Here is a 19,364-nt window from a genome sequence, read left to right on the forward strand (position 1 = left end):
AATGCTTCATTAAACAGGCTCACTCACTCTTTCTGCTCTTTCTACCTTTCTTCCTTCCTTCCCTCCCTTCCTCCTTATCTCCCTCCCTTTCTTTTTCTTTTCTTTTCTTTTCTTTCTTTCTTTCTTTTCTTTCTTTCCTTTCTTTCTTTCTTTCTTTTTCCTTTCTTTCCCCTTCCTTCCTTCCTTCCTTCCTTCCTTCTTTTTCTTTTCTTCCTTCCTTCCTTCTTTCTTTCTTTCTTCTTTCTCTTTCTTTCTTTCTTTCTTTCTTTCTTTCTTTCTTTCTTTCTTTCTTTCTTTCCTTTTCCTTTTCCTTTTCCTTTTCCTTTTCCTTTTCCTTTTCCTTTTCCTTTCTTTCCTCTCCCTTCCTTCTATCCTTCCTTCCTCCCTCCCTCCCTTCCTTCCTCCCTCCTTCTCTCTCTCTTTCTCTCTCTCTCTCTCTCTCTCTCTCTCATAGAGTCTTGCTCTGCCACCCAGGCTGGGTTGAAGTGGCATAATCTTGGCTCACTGAAACCTCCATCTCCTACATTCAAGCGATTCTCATGCCTGAGCTTTCTGAGTATCTGGGACTACAGGCATGCACCACCATGCCCAGCTAGGCTAACTTTAAAAATTTTTTTTATTTTTAGTAGCTACAGGGTTTGGCCATATTGCCCAGGCTGATCTTAAACTCCTGAGCTCTGGCATTCTGCTCGCCTCGACCTCCCAAAGTGCAAGGATTGCAAGCATGAGTCACAGTGCTTGGCCAATTTCTTAATTCTTAGACTAAATCTACAGGGGACACACTTGTTCCAACATTAGCTGCAAAGGGATTTTTCCTCCACAGTTAAGTAACTGTCAGTAAGTAGTTTTTTGTTTTGTTTTTTTTTTTTCTTGTGTTTTCGCTTGCTTGTTAGTGGTTATTTGGGAAAACCCCTTCTTGAAATTATTTTACATGCAAGATCAAATATAAAGGTAACAGCATAGATTAATTTTCTTCCACACCTATATACACCTTTTTATTCCTGCCTGTGGCTGTAAATAGTTGTACAGTTAAAAGCAGAATGGACTTAATGGAGTATCATTTGTATTTATAATTTGTGTATTTGTAATTCTGCTGTGGAAATGAATTCTGTTATACTCAAAGGTTACACTATTATTTGACTTCTTGAAAAGTATGTAAAAATAATGCTCTTGTGGCTTTTCACAGATTTATAGTCTATAAACATTAAATTTAATCAATAATTCATATCATTTATGATAATTTTATTATGGAAAACAATAAAACACATAGACATAATTATTTTGTAACAGTTGGTGTGTTTGGAGTGTTTACTATCACCCTTGAATATGATATTCCAGCTAGAAAATATTAATTTGATAATGTATCTTTAAGAAATTATATAAAATACATAAAAGTATATAACCTTGTGCACATTTTTAAAACAAGGCTTTGTTGTAGAAAAAACATTATGATATTCATGAAGATGTTTTGTTTTCTATTATTATTTGAGTTTATTTTAAAAGCCATTATTGCTATCTCTCTCTCTCTCCCTCTTTTTCTCTCTATGTGTATATATATATATATATATATATATGTATACCTATACATATATAACCAAAAATTACAGGTTCATCATATTCTACACAAATTTCCTTTTTTTTTTGTTGCCATAACTTATTCTTAATCATTGAAAGCCACTGAAAATCAATACCTGTGTGCTAAATCAAGATGTGTGATCAAGTTAAAAGTGCCATTGTTATTATATATAAAACTTTCTAATGATTACTTTTGTAGTAACATTTTTTTAAATTGCATTTTAGGTTTTGGGGTACATGTGAAGAACACATGAGATTGTTTCATAGGTTCACACATGGCAGTGTGGTTTGCTGCCTTCCTCCCCATCACCTATATCTGGCATTTCTCCCTATGTTATCCCTCCCCAACTCCCCAGCCCCCACTGTCCCTCCCCTATATCCCCCCCACAACAGACCCTGATGTGTGATGCTCCCTCCCTGTGTCTATGTATTCTCATTGTTCAACAACCACCTATGAGTGAGAACATGTGGTGTTTGATTTTCCGTTCTTGCGTCAGTTTGCTGAGAATGATGGTTTCCAGGTTCATCCATGTCCTTACAAAGGACACAAACTCATCGTTTTTTATGGCTGCATACTATTCCATGGTGTATATGTGCCACATTTTCCCTGTCCAGTCTATCATCGGTGGGCATTTGAGTTGGTTCCAAGTCTTTGCTATTGTAAACAGTGCCACAGTGAACATTCGTGTGCATGTGTCTTTATAACAGAATGATTTATAATCCTTTGGATATATACCCAGTAATGGGATTGCTGGGTCAAATGGAATTTCTATTTCTAGGTCCTTTAAGAATCGCCACAATGTCTTCCACAATGGCTGAACTAATTTACACTCCCACCAACACTGTAAAAGTGTTTCTATTTCTCCATATCCTCTCCAGTATCTGTTGTCTCCAGATTTTTTAATGAACACCATTCTAACTGGTGTGAGATGGTATCTCAATGTAGTTTTGATTTGCATTTCTCTGATGACCAGTGATGATGAGCATTTTTTCATATGTTTGTTGGCCTCATATATGTCTTTTGTAAAGTGTCTGTTCATATCCTTCACCCACTTTTGAATGGGCTTGTTTTTTCTTGTAAATCTGTTTTAGTTCTTCGTAGATTCTGGATATTAGCCCTTTATCAGAGGGGTAGATTGCAAAAATGTTTTCCCATTCTGTTGGTTGCTGATTCACTCTAATGACTGTTTCTTTTGCTGCACAGAAGCTGTGGAGTTTGATTAGGTCCCATTTGTCTATTTCAGCTTTTGTTGTCAATGCTTTTGGTGTTTTAGTCATGAAGTCCTTGCCTACACCTATGTCCTGAATGGTTTTGCCTAGATTTTCTTCTAGGGTTTTTATGGTGTTAGGTTTTATGTTTAAGCATTTAATCCATCAGGAGTTAATTTCAGTGTAAGGTGTCAGGAAGTGGTCCAGTTTCTTCTTTCTGCACATAGCCAGTTTTCCCAACACCATTTATTAAACAGGGAATCCCTTCCCCATTGCTTGTTTTTGTGAGGTTTGTCAAAGATCAGATGGTTGTAGACGTGTTGAGTTGCCTCTGAGGCCTCTGTTCTGTTCCATTGGTCTATGTCTCTGTTTTTGTACTGGTATCATGCTGTTTTGATTATTGTAGCCTTGTAGTATAGTTTGAAGTCAGGTAGTGTGATGTCTCCAGCTTTGTTCTTTTTTCTTAGAATTGACTTGGCTATGCAGGCTCTCCTTGGGTTCCATATGAAGTTTAAGGTGGTTTTTTCCAGTTCTGTGAAGAAGGCCATTGGTAGCTTGATGGGGATAGTGTGGAATCTGTAAATCACTTTGGGCATTATGGCCATTTTCACGATACTGATCCTTCCTAACTGTGAGCATGGAATGTTTCTCCATCTGTTTGTCTCCTCTCTTATTTCGTTGAGCAGTGGTTTGTAGTTCTCCTTGAAGAGGTCCTTTGCATCATTTGTTAGTTGTATTCCTAGGTATTTTATTCTCTTTGTAGCAATTGTGAATGGCAGTTCATTCTTGATTTAGCTCTCTTTAAGTCTGCTATTGGTGTATAGAAATGCTTGTGATTTTTGCGCATTGATTTTGTATCCTGAGACTTTGTTGAAGTTGCTTATCAGTTTCAGGAGGTTTTGGGCTGAGATGATGGGGTCTTCTAGATATACAATCATGTCATCGGCAAATAGAGACAATTTGACTTCCTCCTTTCCTAATTGTATATGCTTTATTTCTTTTTCTTGCCTGATTGCTCTGACTAGAACTTCCAATACTATATTGAATAGGAGTAGTGAGAGAGGGCATCCTTGCCTAGTGCCAGATTTCAAAGGGAATGCTTCCAGTTTTTGCCCATTCAGTATCATATTGGCTGTGGGTTTGTTGTAAATAAGCTTTTATTATTTTGAGATACATTCCATCAATACCTAGTTTATTGAGAGTTTTTAGCATAAAGTGCTGTTGAATTTTGTCAAAGGTCTTCTCTGCATCTATTGAGATAATCATGTGGTTTTTGTCTTTGGTTCTGTTTACGTGGTGAATTATGTTTATAGACTTGTGTATGTTGAAGCAGCCTTGCATCCCTGGATGAAGCCTACATGATCATGGTGGATAAGCCTTTTGATGTGCTGTTGCAATCAGTTTACCAGTATTCTATTGAAGATTTTTGCATCTATGTTTATGATTTGATATTGGCCTGAAGTTTTCTTTTCTTGTTGAGTCTCTGCTGGATTTTGGTATCAGGATGATGTTGGTCTCATAAAATGATTCTGGAAGGATTCCCTCTTTTTGGATTGTTTGGGATAGTTTCAGAAGGAATGGTACCAGCTTCTCTTTGTAAGTCTGGTAGATTTCGACTGTGAACCCATCTGGACATGGGCTTTTCTTGGTTGGAAAGCTATTAATTGCTGCCTCAACTTCTGCTCTTGTCACTGGTCTATTCAGGGTTTCAACTTCTTCCTGGTTTAGGCTTGGGAGCATGCAAGTGTCCAGGAATGTATCCATTTCTTCCAGGTTTACTAGTTATGTTCAGAGAGTTGTTTGTAATAATCTCTGATGATGGTTTGTATTTCTGTGGAATCTGTGGTGATATCCCCTTTATCGTTTTTTATTGCATCTATTTGATTATTCTCTCTTTTCTTTTTTATTAATCTGGCTAGTGGTCTGTCTATTTTGTTGATCTTTTTGAAAAACCAACTATTGGATTTATTGATTTTTTGAAGGGTTTTTTTGTGTCTCTATCTCCTTCACTTCTGCTCTGATCTTAGTTATTTCTTGTCTTCTGCTAGGCCTTGAGGTTTTTTGATCTTGCTTCTCTACCTCTTTCAATTTTGATGATAGGGTGTTGATTTTAGATCTTTCCTTGCTTCTCATGTGGGCATTTATTGCTATATATTTTCCTCTAAACACCGCTTTAAATGTGTCCCAGAGATTCTAGTATGTTGTGTCTTCATTCTCATTGATTTCGAAGAACATCTTTATTTCTGCCTTCATTTCATTGTTTATCCAGTCAACATTCAAGAGCCTGTTGTTAAGCTTCCATGAAGCTGTGTGGTTCTGAGTTGGTTTCTGAATTCTGAGTTCTAACTTGATTGCACTGTGGTCTGAGAGACTGTTTGTTTTGATTTCCGTTCTTTTGCATTTGCTGAGGAGTGATTTACTTCCAATTATGTGGTCAAGTTAGAGTATGTGTGATGTGATACTGAGAACAATGTATGTTCTGTGGATTTGGGGTGGAGAGTTCTGTAGATGTCTATTAGGTTTGCTTGGTCCAGATCTGAGTTCAAGTCGTGGATATCCTTGTTAATTTTCTGTCTCACTGATCTGTCTAATATTGACAGTGGAGTGTAAAAATCTCCCAGTATTATTGTGTGGGAGTCTTAGTCTTCTTGTAGGCCATTAAGAACTTGCTTTATGTATCTTGGTGCTCCTGTATTGTGTGTGCATATATTTAGGATCGTTAGCTCTTCTTGTTGCATTGATCCTTTTACCATTATGTAATGTCCTTTTTTGTCTCTTTTGATCTTTGTTGCTTTAAAGTCTATTTTATCAGAGACGAGAATTGCAACTTCTATCTTTTTTTGCACTCCATTTGTTTGGTAAATCTTCCTCCATTCCTTTATTTTGAGCCTCTGTGTATCCTTGCGTGTGAGATGGGTTTCCTGGATACAGCACACCGATGGGTTTTGACTTTTTATCCAATTTGCCAGTCTGTGTCTTTTGATTGGGGCATTTAGCCCATTTACATTTAGGGTTAAAATTGTTATGTGTGAATTTGATCCTGCCATTTTGATGCTAGCTGGCTGTTTTGCCCGTTAGTTGATGCAGTTTCTTCATTGTATCAATGCTCTTTACCATTTGGTATGTTTTTGGAGTGGCTGGTACTGGTTGTTCCTTTCTATGTTTAGTGCTTCTTTCAGGAGTTCTTGTAAAGCAGGCCTGGTGGTGATGAAATCTCTGAGTAATTGCTTGTTCGTAAAGGATTTTATTTCTCCTTCACTTATGAAGCTTAGTTTGGCTGGATGTAGTAACTTTTAAAAGGAGTGGTGGTGGCGTGGGATCCCTTGGCAAAGTCCAACTTGGCTGCTTCGCTGCTTTCATTGGCCTGGCTAACACTTTATGTCTGCCCAGGGAAGGACTAGGAGTGTGTAGAGGGAAATGACATCTGCTGCTGTACTGCTTTGAGTTCCTCCCTGATCTTGGCATTTACATGTGTCTGTTTCATTTAATACTCTTAATAACCTTGTGGGGAAGGGGAGATTATCTTAGCCATTTCACAAAAAGCTTTAGTAAATAATTGTGCAGAAACATCCTCGTCAGGATTTGTAATCCCATTTGAAACTAGAAGCCAAATTCATTCTATTGAATGATAGCTGCCTCTCATATCTAACTGCAAAAAGGCATAGTGCCTTACTTCTTCCTGCTTTACTCTTTTTTCATCCATCCAATCATCTATTCAAGGTGTAAATTTCTGGTGGCAATTTACAAGATCTGGTTCCAGATTCTATGAAGGGTAGAATGTTAAGAGTTCTGCCCTCAAATGGTGAAGACGGAAAAGGTACACAAATAATACCATTTCCAAAATAGTATCATTCATTTAAAAGACATGTTAATTCCTACTTGTGCCAGGTATTATGCTGGATATTGGGGAACAGAAGTGAATGAATATGATTCTCACATTCGTGGACCCACAGCAGTTTAATGCAATATTGTATCTAAGCCTAGTGCTTTTCAAGGTCACATCTCATAGCCTATTCAATATATTAAAATGCACACATATTCTACATTAAATATACATGTTTGCTTTGTAATCTCGTTTGAAGTACTTGGATAATTGGAAGAACTAGTCACCAAGTGTGGAAGATTGTTCTCAGATCTTTCCCCTTCCTTTTACACACACCTGTTGCCAGGTGCCTTTGCAGTTTCTCCCTATCTCATCAGTGTTGGGCTTTGGGCGGTAAAATGTAGACAGAACACTGTGCTGAGAGTGACCCTGAAAGCCATTACATCTTTCTGTTTGCCTCTGTCCTGGTTCCGTCATTGCGTGTAAAGAACATGCCCCTGCTAATACTGTCTCATAGAGGGCATGAGGCTAAATGAAGTAGCCTATGGGATGGTCGTGGAGATGTACCTGGCATAAACGCTCCGGAAATGGTATGGCGCCTTTGCCTTTGTTACTTCTCTTACTATTACCATGTAACTCTGTTTTGATATATACTGTCTAGATGGTTGTGCATGATTTTTAAGGTTTGGATAAATATTACCAAATGACTCGACCACTAGCAGGAAAAGGTGATGTTCATTCCCACTTCAGGTCAAAAATGTTGTAAGATCAGGATTCCTAAGGACCAGATCATAGACTCCAGCTCAGTCCAAGACCCGGAAGGCAAAGAACCTCTACGAGGGTAATATCCTCATAAGGAGCCTCCGTTTAGACTCTTAAGGGGATGTCCACTTTACGAAACCTCCAGAGGCTGCTAGCCTTCCTTCTTCCAGAAAAGGAAATAACCACGCGCCTGTCCTAGCTGTAGCCTGAGGTTCAAGCACCCGGGCCACAGGGACTAGTTGGGGCACACAGTCTGCTGTGGACTCCGTCTTCTTCCTACCACAGGACGCAGAAACTCGCCCCTCTCTCCTCCAAGCCTCACCATCCTAATGACTCTCCAAGACCTTCTTGACTCTGCAAGAACCCAAATGACTTTCCAAGATCCTCTGCTTTTATTAATTTAGCTGCCAAGTATTTCTGGCCCTGTAAAGGAAACAGCAGGTCAGGTCCTTAAATATATTTATTTACCGTGTGTGTGTGTGTGTGTGTGTGTGTGTGTGTGTGTGTGAAACAAATCTTTTTCTTGTAAACCAATATATTATATAGTAGGGAGTTTAATTCCTTAACTTTCGTTTTTCTCCCTAAACATTTTATAGTCAACAAGAGCAAAAGCACACTGCAATGCCCAAACAAATTGCAGGCATTTTCTGCTCCCTGAAGCCTGGGAATTAATTCATATACTCAGCCCCTTTTCCTTTGGCAGGCCATTGAAGAAGTAGTTGAACCACATGATTGGATTGACCAGAATAAAAACAAAACAAAACAACAACAACAACAAAAACTACAGAAACCACTGAGATCTGTTCAAAAAGGCTGACTCCTCATATCATCACACCAGCAAGGAATGGACCAGCCTCTGATTTTCTCTTCTTGGCTGACTTTACAAGGTTGGAGGCAGCTCATGAGAATCATGCAACAAAGACAGAAAGAAAGTGCTGGAGAAGCTGCACCTGCAGGGCCTTACCTTTAGCTGGTTTGTATGGTCCCACTCCATGTAGCTGTTGGGAAACCAGTATCTCTAATGTGCTTTATGGGATAGCTGTTACCTTCCACTAATTTATGTCTATGACCTCTAAACCTATAGTATCCTTTTATAAATTTTATTCAGTCTTTATGGAGGAAATTTTTAGTGCATGCCAGGTATAGTGTCAAGCACTGGGATTCCTAAGCTGAATGTAACATTGTCCTCATCATCCATTAAGTCACAATCTAGTAGAGGAATAGAAGTTAAAAAAAAAGAATTATAACCATAATACAGAAGTGAACAGGCTTCAGTGGTAGCACAGAGAGGGTTTCAGGGCTACTGTCACAGAGGTGATAACATTTAAGATATAGATTCCAAATTCAGATGTGTTTGTTTTGCAAAATTCTAGGGTCTATGTGCTCAGGTCCTGAAAATTCCAGTGACAAATTTTACCTAAAATTTAGGTGGCAAATGAATCTTACTATAACCACTTCGAACCATTGTGTGGCTGGTCCATCTTATGGGACCCATCTTCAGTTCAGAGGGATGGAGGCAGAGGGAATACAGCAGGTAAGCTCAATCAGTGATATGACAGGGCTTTCCGAATTGGGGCCAAGAAGGGCTTGCTTTATTTTCACGCTACTTAAAAATAAATTTTTGCAACTGATTTACCCTATTAAATACTTCCATGCATAACTCAGTGGAGATTTATTTGCAACAGTAGGATCAGGTAATTTGAAAACGTTAATATGTGTGGTTGTAGCAGGAGAAGGACTGGGTTCCAGCATTTAATAAGAGAATCCATGGCTTTATGAAAATGTCTAAAGATATAATTTTCATTAAAGTTATACTTCGCCTTTAGTTGTACAGCTCTTTCTTTCAGTTTCAATAAAATCTAAAACAGGAAATGTCAATATACATGCTCAGGTAAGGAAAGAATGAGTCTATGCAGAGAGTAGGATCCAATCCTCTATTCTACAGGTAGTAATGAAGAAAGAAGGCTCATCACTTCAATGAGCACTGTGAGCCCTTGAATGGGCTTATAGGTACATACTTACAGTTAAAATCTGTATCTCGCATTTTAGTATTGGATAAAATATTGTCACATATTTCTCATTAAATCTACAGTTCTACCATCTTTCCTGATTAATTTTGCCAGTAAAAGTTCCTTACCTTTCTATAAAAGTCCAAGATTTACATTCATTTTTTGGTAGCAAATTTTGTCTTGTAGGAAAAATTAGACACTTAGGATGACAAAACCTTCTTCGAAAGAGACTTTACCATTAATTTTTGGGGGCAGCTGGGTGGGGGGGTCACTTGTAATCCTAGATTGCATTAACTTAATCAGGATTGAGATGATTTCAAATTGACTTGTATCCCTGTGAAGGCTGGGATATTTCTGGAACATTTTTATTCTTTGAGTACAACAACTTTTTACCCATCCAAAATTCTGTGGTGTTTACTAGGTTCCCTACCACCTGACAGGCTTTAAACTCTAAATTTTTCCTCCCTCAGTTTCATGATTCTAACTCAAATGTCTGGTCAGCTACTAAGCCATCACTTCCAAATTGTCATGTTCCCCATAAAAACCAAACTGATATGGGTTGGGTCTGGGTCCCCATGCAAATCTCATCCTGAATTTTAATCCCCATAACCCCCAAGTGTCAAGGAAGGAACTTGGTGGGAGGTGAGTGGATCATGGGGGAGGTGATTGGATCCCCCATGCTGTTCTCGTGACAGTGAGTTCTCATACAATCTGATGGATTTATAAGGGGCTATTCCCATACACTCTTCTCTCTCCTGCCACCCTGTGATTAAGGACATATTTGCTTCCCCTAATTCCATGATTATTAGTTTCCTGAGGCCTCCCAGCCATTTGGAACTTCGAGTAAACTAAACCTCTACCCTTTATAAATTACCAAGTTTGGGTATTTCTTTTTAGCAGTGTGAAAACAGACTAATACAGGAAATTGGTACCAGGAGTTTGGGGCACTGCTACAAAGATACTTGAAAATGTGGAAGCAACTTTGAGACTGGGTAACAGGAAGAGTTTGGAACAGTTTGTAGGGCTCAGAAGAAGACAGGAAGATGTGGGAAAGTGTGGAACTTCCTAGAGACTTGCTGAATGGTTTTGACCAAGATGCTGAGAGTGATAAGGACAATGAAGTTCAGGCTGAGGGGTTCTCAGATGGAGATGAGGAACTTATTTGACACTGGAGCAAAGTTCACTCTTGTTATATTTTAGCAAAGAGACTGGAGACATTTTACCCCTGACCTAGAGATCTTTGGACCTTTGAACTTGTATTAGTTCATTTTCATACTGTTACGAAGAAGTATCTGAGACTGGGTAACTTATAAAGAAAAAGAGGTTTAATGTACTCATAGTTCCACATGGCTAGGGAGGCCTCACAATCATGGCAGAAGGCGAAGGAGGAGCAAAGCATGTCTTACATGGTGGCAAGTTAACAAGAGTGTGTGCAGAGGAACTGCCCTTTATGAAACCATCAGATCTCATGCAACTTATTCACTATCATGAGAATAGCACAGGAAAATTCTGCCCCATGATTCAATTACCTCCCGCTGGGTCCCTCCCCGGACACACAGGGATTATGGGAGCTACAATTCAAGATGAGATTTGCGTGGGGACACTGCCAAACCATATCATTCCACCTCTGGCCCCTCCCAAATCTCCTGTCCTTCCTATTCAAAACACAATCATGCCTTTCCAACAGTCTCCCAAAGTCTTACATAACTGTAGCGTTAACTCCAAAGTCCAAGTCCAAAGTGCCATCTAAGACAACGCAAGTCCCTTCCACCTATGAGCCTGTAAAATCAAAAGAAAGTCAGTGACTTCCTAGATACAATGGGGGTACAAGCTTTGGATAAATACACCCATTCCAAATGGGATAAATTGGCCAAAATGAAGGGGCTACAGGCCCCATGCAAGTCCAAAATCCAGAGGGGCAGTTAAAAGTTAAAGCTCCAAAATGAGCTTTGACTCCATGTCTCACATTCAGGTTATACTGATGCCAGAGATTGCCTCCCATGATCTTGGGCAGCTGTGCCCCTGTGGGTTTGTAGGGTACAGCTCCCTTCCTGGCTGCTTTCACAGACCGGCATGGAGTGTCTGCCACTTTTCTAGGAGCATGGTGTAAGCTATTGGTAGATTTACCATTCTGTCATCTGGAGGACAGTGGCTGTCTTCTCACTGTTACACTAGGCAGTGTCTCAGGGGGGACTTTCTGTGGGGGCTGCCACCCTGCATTTCCCTTCTGTACTGCCCTAGCAGAGGTTCTCCATGAGGGCTCCATCCCTGCAGTAAACGGCCGTCTGGACATCAAGGAATTCCATACAACCTGTGAAATCTAGGTGGAGGTTCCCAAACCTCAACTCTTCACTTCTGTGCACCAGCAGGCCCAATAGCATGTGTAAGCCACCAAGGCTTTGGGTTTGCACCATCTGAATCAACAGTCTGACCCCTTTTAGCCACAGCTGGGACACAGGGCACCAAGCCCCAAGACTGCACAAAGTGGGAAGGCCTGGGGTTCAGCCCCTGAAACCATTTTTTCCCTCTAGGTCTCTGGGCCTGTGATGGGAGGCTATGCCATGAAGACTTCTGACATGATCTGGAGACATTTTCTCCATTGTCTTGGTGATTAACATTTGCCTCCTTATTACTCATTCAAATTCCTGTGGCTGGCTTGAATTTATCTTCAGAACATGAGGCTTTATATTCTATCACATCACCAGCCTGTAAATTTTCTGAACTTTTATGCTCTGCTTCCCTTTTGAACCTAAGTTCCAATTCCAAACCATATATCTGTGAATGACTAAAACTGAATGCTTTTCAGAGTACCCAAGCCACATCTTGAATGCTTTGCTGCTAAGAAATTTCTTCTACCAGATACCCTAAATCATCTTTTTCAAGTTCAAAGTTACACAGATCTCTAGGGCAGGGGCAAAATGCGACCAGTCTCTGCTACAGCATGGCAAGAATGACCTTTGCCCCAGTGTCCAATAAGTTCCTCATCTCCATCTGAGACCACCTTAGCCTGGAATTCACTGTCCATTTCACTATTGGCATTTTGGGCAAAGCCATTCAACAAGTCTCTATGAAGTTTCAAACTTTCCCATAATTTTCTATCTTTTTCTGAGCCCTCTAACCTTTTCTAACCTTTGCTGTTACCCAGTTCCAAAGTTGCTTCCACGTTTTCAGTTATGTTTACAGCAGCACCCCACTCTATGATGCCAATTTAATGTATTAGTCAATTTTCATAGTGCTATGAAGAAATACCCAAAAATGGGTAATTTATAAAGAAAAAGGTTTTAATGGACTCAGAGTTCCATATAGTAGGGGAGGCCTCATAATCATGGTAGAAAATGAAGGAGATGCAAATACACATCTTACATGGCAGCAGGCAAGAAGGAGCATGTGCAGAAGAACTTCCCTTTAAAAAAGTATCAGATCTTGTGAGACTTATTCACAATCATGAGAACAGCATGGGAAAACCCCGCCCCCCATGATTCAATTACCTCCCACTTGGTCTCTCCCAGGACATATGGGGATTATGGGAGCTACAGTTCAAGATGAGATTTGGGTGAGGACACAATCAAACTACATCAGAACTTGAGAGAGATGATCCAAAACTGGAACTTGTGTTTAAAGGGAAGGAGAATGTAAAAGGCTGGAAAATTTACAGCCTGACCCTATGGTAGAAAAGAAACACCCATTATCTGGGAAGAAACTCAAACTGGCTACAGAAATTTTCATAAGTAACGAGGAGCCAAATTACCAAGACAATGGGGAAAATGTCTCCAGCGCGTATCAGAGACCTTAGCGGCAGCCTCTTCCATCATAAGACTGGTTACAAGATTGGGTGGAAAAGACAAATTATATGTAGAGATCATTGTCAGAAATTACTAAACTCTGTCATCAAAAACGGTATTGGAATTGATTTTAAAATTTCTTTTTTTTTTTTTTTTTTTTGGGACGGAGTTTCGCTCTTGTTTCCCAGGCTGGAGTGCAATGGCGCGATCTCGGCTCACCGCAACCTCCGCCTCCTGGGTTCAGGCAATTCTCCTGCCTCAGCCTCCTGAGTAACTGGGATTACAGGCACGCGCCACCATGCCCAGCTGATTTTTTGTATTTTTAGTGGAGACGGGGTTTCACCGTGTTGACCAGGATGGTCTCGATCTCTTGACCTCGTGATCCGCCCGCCTAGGCCTCCCAAAGTGCTGGGATTACAGGCTTGAGCCACCGCGCCCGGCCTAAAATTTCTTAATAAAAGAAGATGGAACACTACTTTGGGTTAGTTTTTGAAGTGGTGCATTCTCCAAAGATTCTGTATTTAACACTCAGTCCTGGGAAGCCAGTAGTATTTATAATAAATTTCATAATACTCATGCAAATACGAATCAGATACTGGCCCACAGTAAATGCAAGTAAGAGGTTGGAAATCCCTTGGCATCCCCCAGGAAGTTTTCTTGGGAAAAATAAAGACTGAATATTATTAAACCTCTAGCTTTAACTACCAGTTTACAAGAAATGCTGGGTCTACAGCTACACATTAAATGGACATCACATGAATAAATGGTAAAGTGAAAAATGTGGAACACTTCATAGAGAAAACATGACTTTCTTCAACAAGCAAATATTAGAAAAAATAAAAAGGGGAAATATACACATTAAATCGTGACTTTGGAGACTCACACAACCAAATATGTAGACTTTTTTTGATTCTGACTTGAACAATTCATATGTAAAACAAAAATAAACAAATATAGAGGTTAGGGAAAGATAACCACTGAAGTTTTGTAAGCATGTTGACAGGACTGTAGTTTTATTTTATAAAAAGTACTATTTTTTGACTATAGTAGTAATTACTCAACTGTATGTCTGTGTCAGAATTCATTGACCTGTACATCAAAAGAGTGAATTTTCCTGCACATAAATACCAGATCAATATAACTAGACTTAAAAATAAATGGCCACTATAAACAGACACGAGAACACCCTGCAGGACAAAGTCTGGGGCCATGAAGGACAATGGTCAAGGACATTTCAACTCCAAAGAGAAGTAATCAGGACTTGCAGTATGAGCTAACCAAAAATTGTACTCCCCTGCCAGAGCTGGACATTCTGTAAATTCCTGCACAACAGAATTTGGTCATTGCTATAGGATTGTGGCTGCTACATTTCCCATTTCTCCTTTTTCTGAATAAAAATTTATTGGATTATGTCCATACTCCTCTATAGTATATTGGGTATGTGGGTGGAGCAGGGGGGATGGAGATAAGTCTCTGCACCATGGGGAGCCTCATTCAGATGCGCTGAAGAGCAATACACGTTGACCAGAAAATCTGGATCATCTTGGGAAGTGGGTAAGTACACTTCATATGTGGAAAGGAGAGGACATACATGTACTAGAGGGGTGAGATGGGTAGTGAGTAACTCCTGGTTACTTCTCTTAGGAGACTATGAGTTTGCCCAATGTCCATTTTCCCCTTATTCCAGTTACAGAATTTAGGCTAGGCATTTGATCGTATGGAATAAACATTACATTCCACGGCCTCCTTTCCAGTGAAGTGAGCCATGTAACTGAGCTGTGAACACTGGGTGTGAACAGCCATGGTATATGCAGTTTTCAGATGGTGTTTTTAATAAGAAGAGGTGCTTTCTCCTTCTTCCTAATTACTCCTGGCTGTAGTGCAGGCATGTTGGCTAGTTTAGCAGCCGTTTTGGCCATGTTGCATGTTGAGGTTTATAGTATAGCCTCATTGAAGAAATATCTCACAGGTTGGAACTCCCATGACCACAAAGGACAGTGCATTTGGACTATTATATGAGAAATAAAATTCTCTCTTGCTTAAGTTCCTGATTTGTTTGTTCTGAAATTCAGTATTCTTTTGAATAAAGATTAGTATTTCCGAATGAACAATTTCTGTAGGTCAGATTTAAGGTTTTGCATAACTGAGACTACCACATATTTGGAAAGTCCAACTAATTGCAATTTGTCAAGGAAAGCATATCAGTCAGGGTTGAGTGCAGGTTAAAGAGATTTAATACAAAGATCAAGTGCTGGAAATCTTTAGGATGATAACAGCAGTGAGAATTAGGAGGCCAACACTGGAATTATTAAGTTCACAAACACATCTCTCTTACCTGCAATCCAGAAATCAGGAAACTGAATTAGGAAATCATTACCATCAGAAACACCTTTCCACCCCATCAAAGTCAATGACTAGACACTGCAACACTGCTTCTGGTTGTTGCTACTGCTGAAACTGCTTATGGATATCCATGAAACTGGTGACTAGACACTGACACTGTAGTCAGCAGCATTACTATCTCTAGACATTCACTTTTCTATGACCCAGCTTGCCAGAGTGGAAGAAAGAGGGCCCCCATTTTACTTTTATCTTACAAATAGTATCTATTTGGAGGAATCTCATTTATATTCAGAATCTTAGTTGCAAATCATTCTAAAATATATAGCTTCTAGCTTTCTAGACTCTGAAAATAGGAGGATGGGGATAAAGACTAAGCAAGCTACTCTTCACATCTACTAGAAAAGTGTTAGCTATTCCTCAATTAGAGCAAAGAACTGAAAAACTGTAATTTTCTACTGCCATTTGCAATGGAAGCTGATGTCACAGGAAGCATGGAAGGAAACAAATTATGTTTACTGAATAATTTTGAGCTGTAGAGGAACTACACATATTTTTTTCCTTTTTAACAGTGTATTTACCACTATCGTTAGGCAGAGAACAAGAACTACCTTGTCAGTAATGAAGTTATACCATCCTAGGCATTTAGAATGACAAATAACAAATTATTTTTAAGTGTAAAAGTGAGCTAACCATTTGAAGTGAGGCATGACATTTGTTTAAAAATTTTAAAAAGCCAAGATAAAATCAGTATTTGAGCTCTAGTACGTTTTGCACATCCACATAATTATCTAACAGTTTTCTAATCAGGAAATTTAATTAAAGAAAACAGCCCCCAATACTCTCAATTATTGGCATTATATAGATAAACTTTTATTTAGGTTCAAGAGTCCATGTGCAATTTTGTTATAATTGCATGTCACCAGGGTTTGGTGTTCAGATTATTTCATCACCCAGGTAATAAGCGTAGTACCCCACAGGTAGTTTTTAATTCTTCACCCTCCTTCCATCTTCTACCCTCAAGTAGGTCCTATATCTGTTGTTCTCTTCATGTCCATGTGTACTCAATATTTAGCTTCTACATATGAAAGAACATGAAATACTTGGCTTTCTGTTCCTGTATTAGTTCACTTAGGATAATGGCCTCCAGCTCCATCCATGTTGTTGTAAAGGGCATGATCTTTAACTTTAAAAAAAAATTTATTTATTTTACTTTAGGTGCATACTATATCAGTAATTTCTCCCCATGTTATACCTCCTCACCCATCCCTCCCTCCCCACCCCCTGTTCTCTCCCCTACCCCCCAACTGTTCCCAGTGTGTGATGTTCCTCTCCCTGAGTCCACGTGTTCTTGTTGTTCAACATCCACCTATGAATGAGAACATATGGTATTTGGCTTTCTGTTCTTGTGTCAGTTTGCTGAGAATGATGGTTTCCAGATTCATCCACATCCCTACAAAGGACACAGACTCATTGTTTTTTATGGCTGCATAGTATTCCATGGTGTATGTGTACCACATTTTCTTTGTCCAGTCTATCATTGATGGGCATGTGGGTTGGTTCCAGGTCTTTGCTATTGTACACAGGGCTGCAATGAACATATGTGTGCATGTGCCTTTTTGGTAGAACAATTTATAGTTCTTTGGGCATGTGTCTTTATAGTAGAACAATTTATAGTTCTTTGGGTATATACCCAGTAATGAGATTGCTGGATCAAATGGAATTTCTGTTTCTAGATCCTTGAGAAATCGCCACGCTGTTTTCCACAATGGCTGAACTAATTTACACTCCTGCAAGCTGTGTAAGAGTGTTCCTATTTCTCCACATCCTCTCTAGCATCTGTTGTCTCCAGATTTTTTAATGATCGCCATTCTAACTGGCATGAGATGATATCTCAATGTGGTTTTGATTTGCATTACTCTAATGACCAGTGATGAGGAGCATTTCTTCATGTTTGTTGACCTCATATACGTCTTCTTTTGAAAGTGTCTGTTCATATCCTTCTCCCACTTTTGAATAGGTTTGTTTTTTTCTTGTATGTCTTAGTTCTTTGTAGATTCTGGATATTAGCCCTTTATCAGATGAGTAGATTGCAAAAATTTTTTCCCATTCTGTTGGTTGCCGATTCACTCTGTTGCTGTACAGAAGCTCTAAATTTTAAATTAGATCCCATTTGTCTATCTTGGCTTTTATTGCCACTGCTTTTGGTGTTTTAGTCATGAAGTCCTGTCTATGCCTATGTCCTGGATGGTTTTGCCTATGTTTTCTTTTAGTGTTTTTATGGGGTTCCCAGGTTTTATGTTTAAATCTTTAATCCATCTGGAGTTTAATTTTAGTGTAAGGTGTCAGGAAGGGGTCTGGTTTCTGCCTTCTGCACAATGCTAGCCAGTTTTCCCAATACCATTTATTAAACATGGAGTCCTTTCCCCATTGCTTGTTTTTGCTGGGTTTGTCAAAGATCTGATGGTTGTAGATGTGTGGTGTTTCTTCTGGGGCCTCTGTTCTGTTCCATTGGTCTATGTCTCTATTTTGGTACCAGTAGCATGCTGTTTTGATTACTGTAGCCTTGTAGTATAGTTTGAAGTCTGGCATTATGATGCCTCCAGCTTTGTTCTTCTTACTTAAGATTGTCTTTGCTATGAGGGCTGTCTTGTGATTCCATATGAAGTTTATAGTGGTTTTTTCCAGGTGAAGAAGGTGATTGGTAGCTTGATGGGGATAGCATTGAATCTATAGATTACTTTGGGCAGTATGGCCATTTTCACGATATTAATTCTTCCTAATCATGAGCACGGAATGTTTTTCCATCGGTTTGTGTCCTCTCTTATTTTGTTGAGCAGTGGTTTGTAGTTCTCCTTGAAGAGTTCCTTTACATCCTTTGTTAATTGTGTTCCTAGGTATTTTATTCTCTTTGTAGCAATTGTGAATGGGAGTTCGCTCTTGATTTGGCTCTCTGTTTGTCTGTTATTGGTATATAGGAATGCTTGTGATTTCTGCACATTGATTTTGTATCCTGAGAGTTTGCTGAAGTTGCTTATCAGTTTGAGAAGATTTTGGGCTGAGATGGTGGGGTCTTCTAGATATACAATCATGTCATCTGCAAAAAGAGACAGTTTGGCTTCCTCCTTTCCTAATTGAATACCCTTTATTTCTTTTTCTTGCTTTATTGCTCTGGCCAGTGTAGTATGCTATGGTGTATATGTGTCACATTTTCTTTATCCAGTCTACCACTGATGGGCATTTAGGTTGATTCTATGTCTTTGCTATCATGAATAGTGCTGCAATGAACATATATATGCATGTGTCTTTAAGGTAGAACACTTTATATGCCTTTGGTTATATACCCAGGAATGAGACTGCTGAGTTGAATGGTAGCTGTTTTAAGTTCCTTGAGAAATCACAAAACTGCTTTCCACAATAGCTGAACTAATTTACATTCCCACCAGCAGTGTGTAAGCATTCCTCTTTCTCTGCAACTGTGCCAGCATCTGTTATTTTCTGACATGTTAATAACAGCCATTTTGATTAGTGGGATGACATTTTGTCAGTTTGCATTTCTCTAATGACTAATGATATTTGGTATTTTTTCATATGCTTGTTGGCGATATGTATGTCCTCTTTCGAAAAGTGTCTGTTCATGCCCTTTACCCACTTTTTAATGGGGTTGCTTGTTTTTTGCTTGTTAATCTGTTTAAGTTCCTAATGGATTCTGAATATTATATCTTTACTGGATGCTTAGTTTGCAAATGTTTTCTCTCATTCTGTAAGTTGTGTGTTTACCCTGTTGATAGTTTCTTTTGCTCTGCAGTAGCTTTAATTCGTTATCACTTGCCAATTTTTAGTTTTGTTGAAATTGCTTTAGGT

Source organism: Sapajus apella, unplaced genomic scaffold (assembly GCF_009761245.1).
Source record: "Sapajus apella isolate SASKATOON/1434 unplaced genomic scaffold, GSC_monkey_1.0 scaffold14, whole genome shotgun sequence".
NCBI lineage: Eukaryota > Metazoa > Chordata > Mammalia > Primates > Cebidae > Sapajus > Sapajus apella.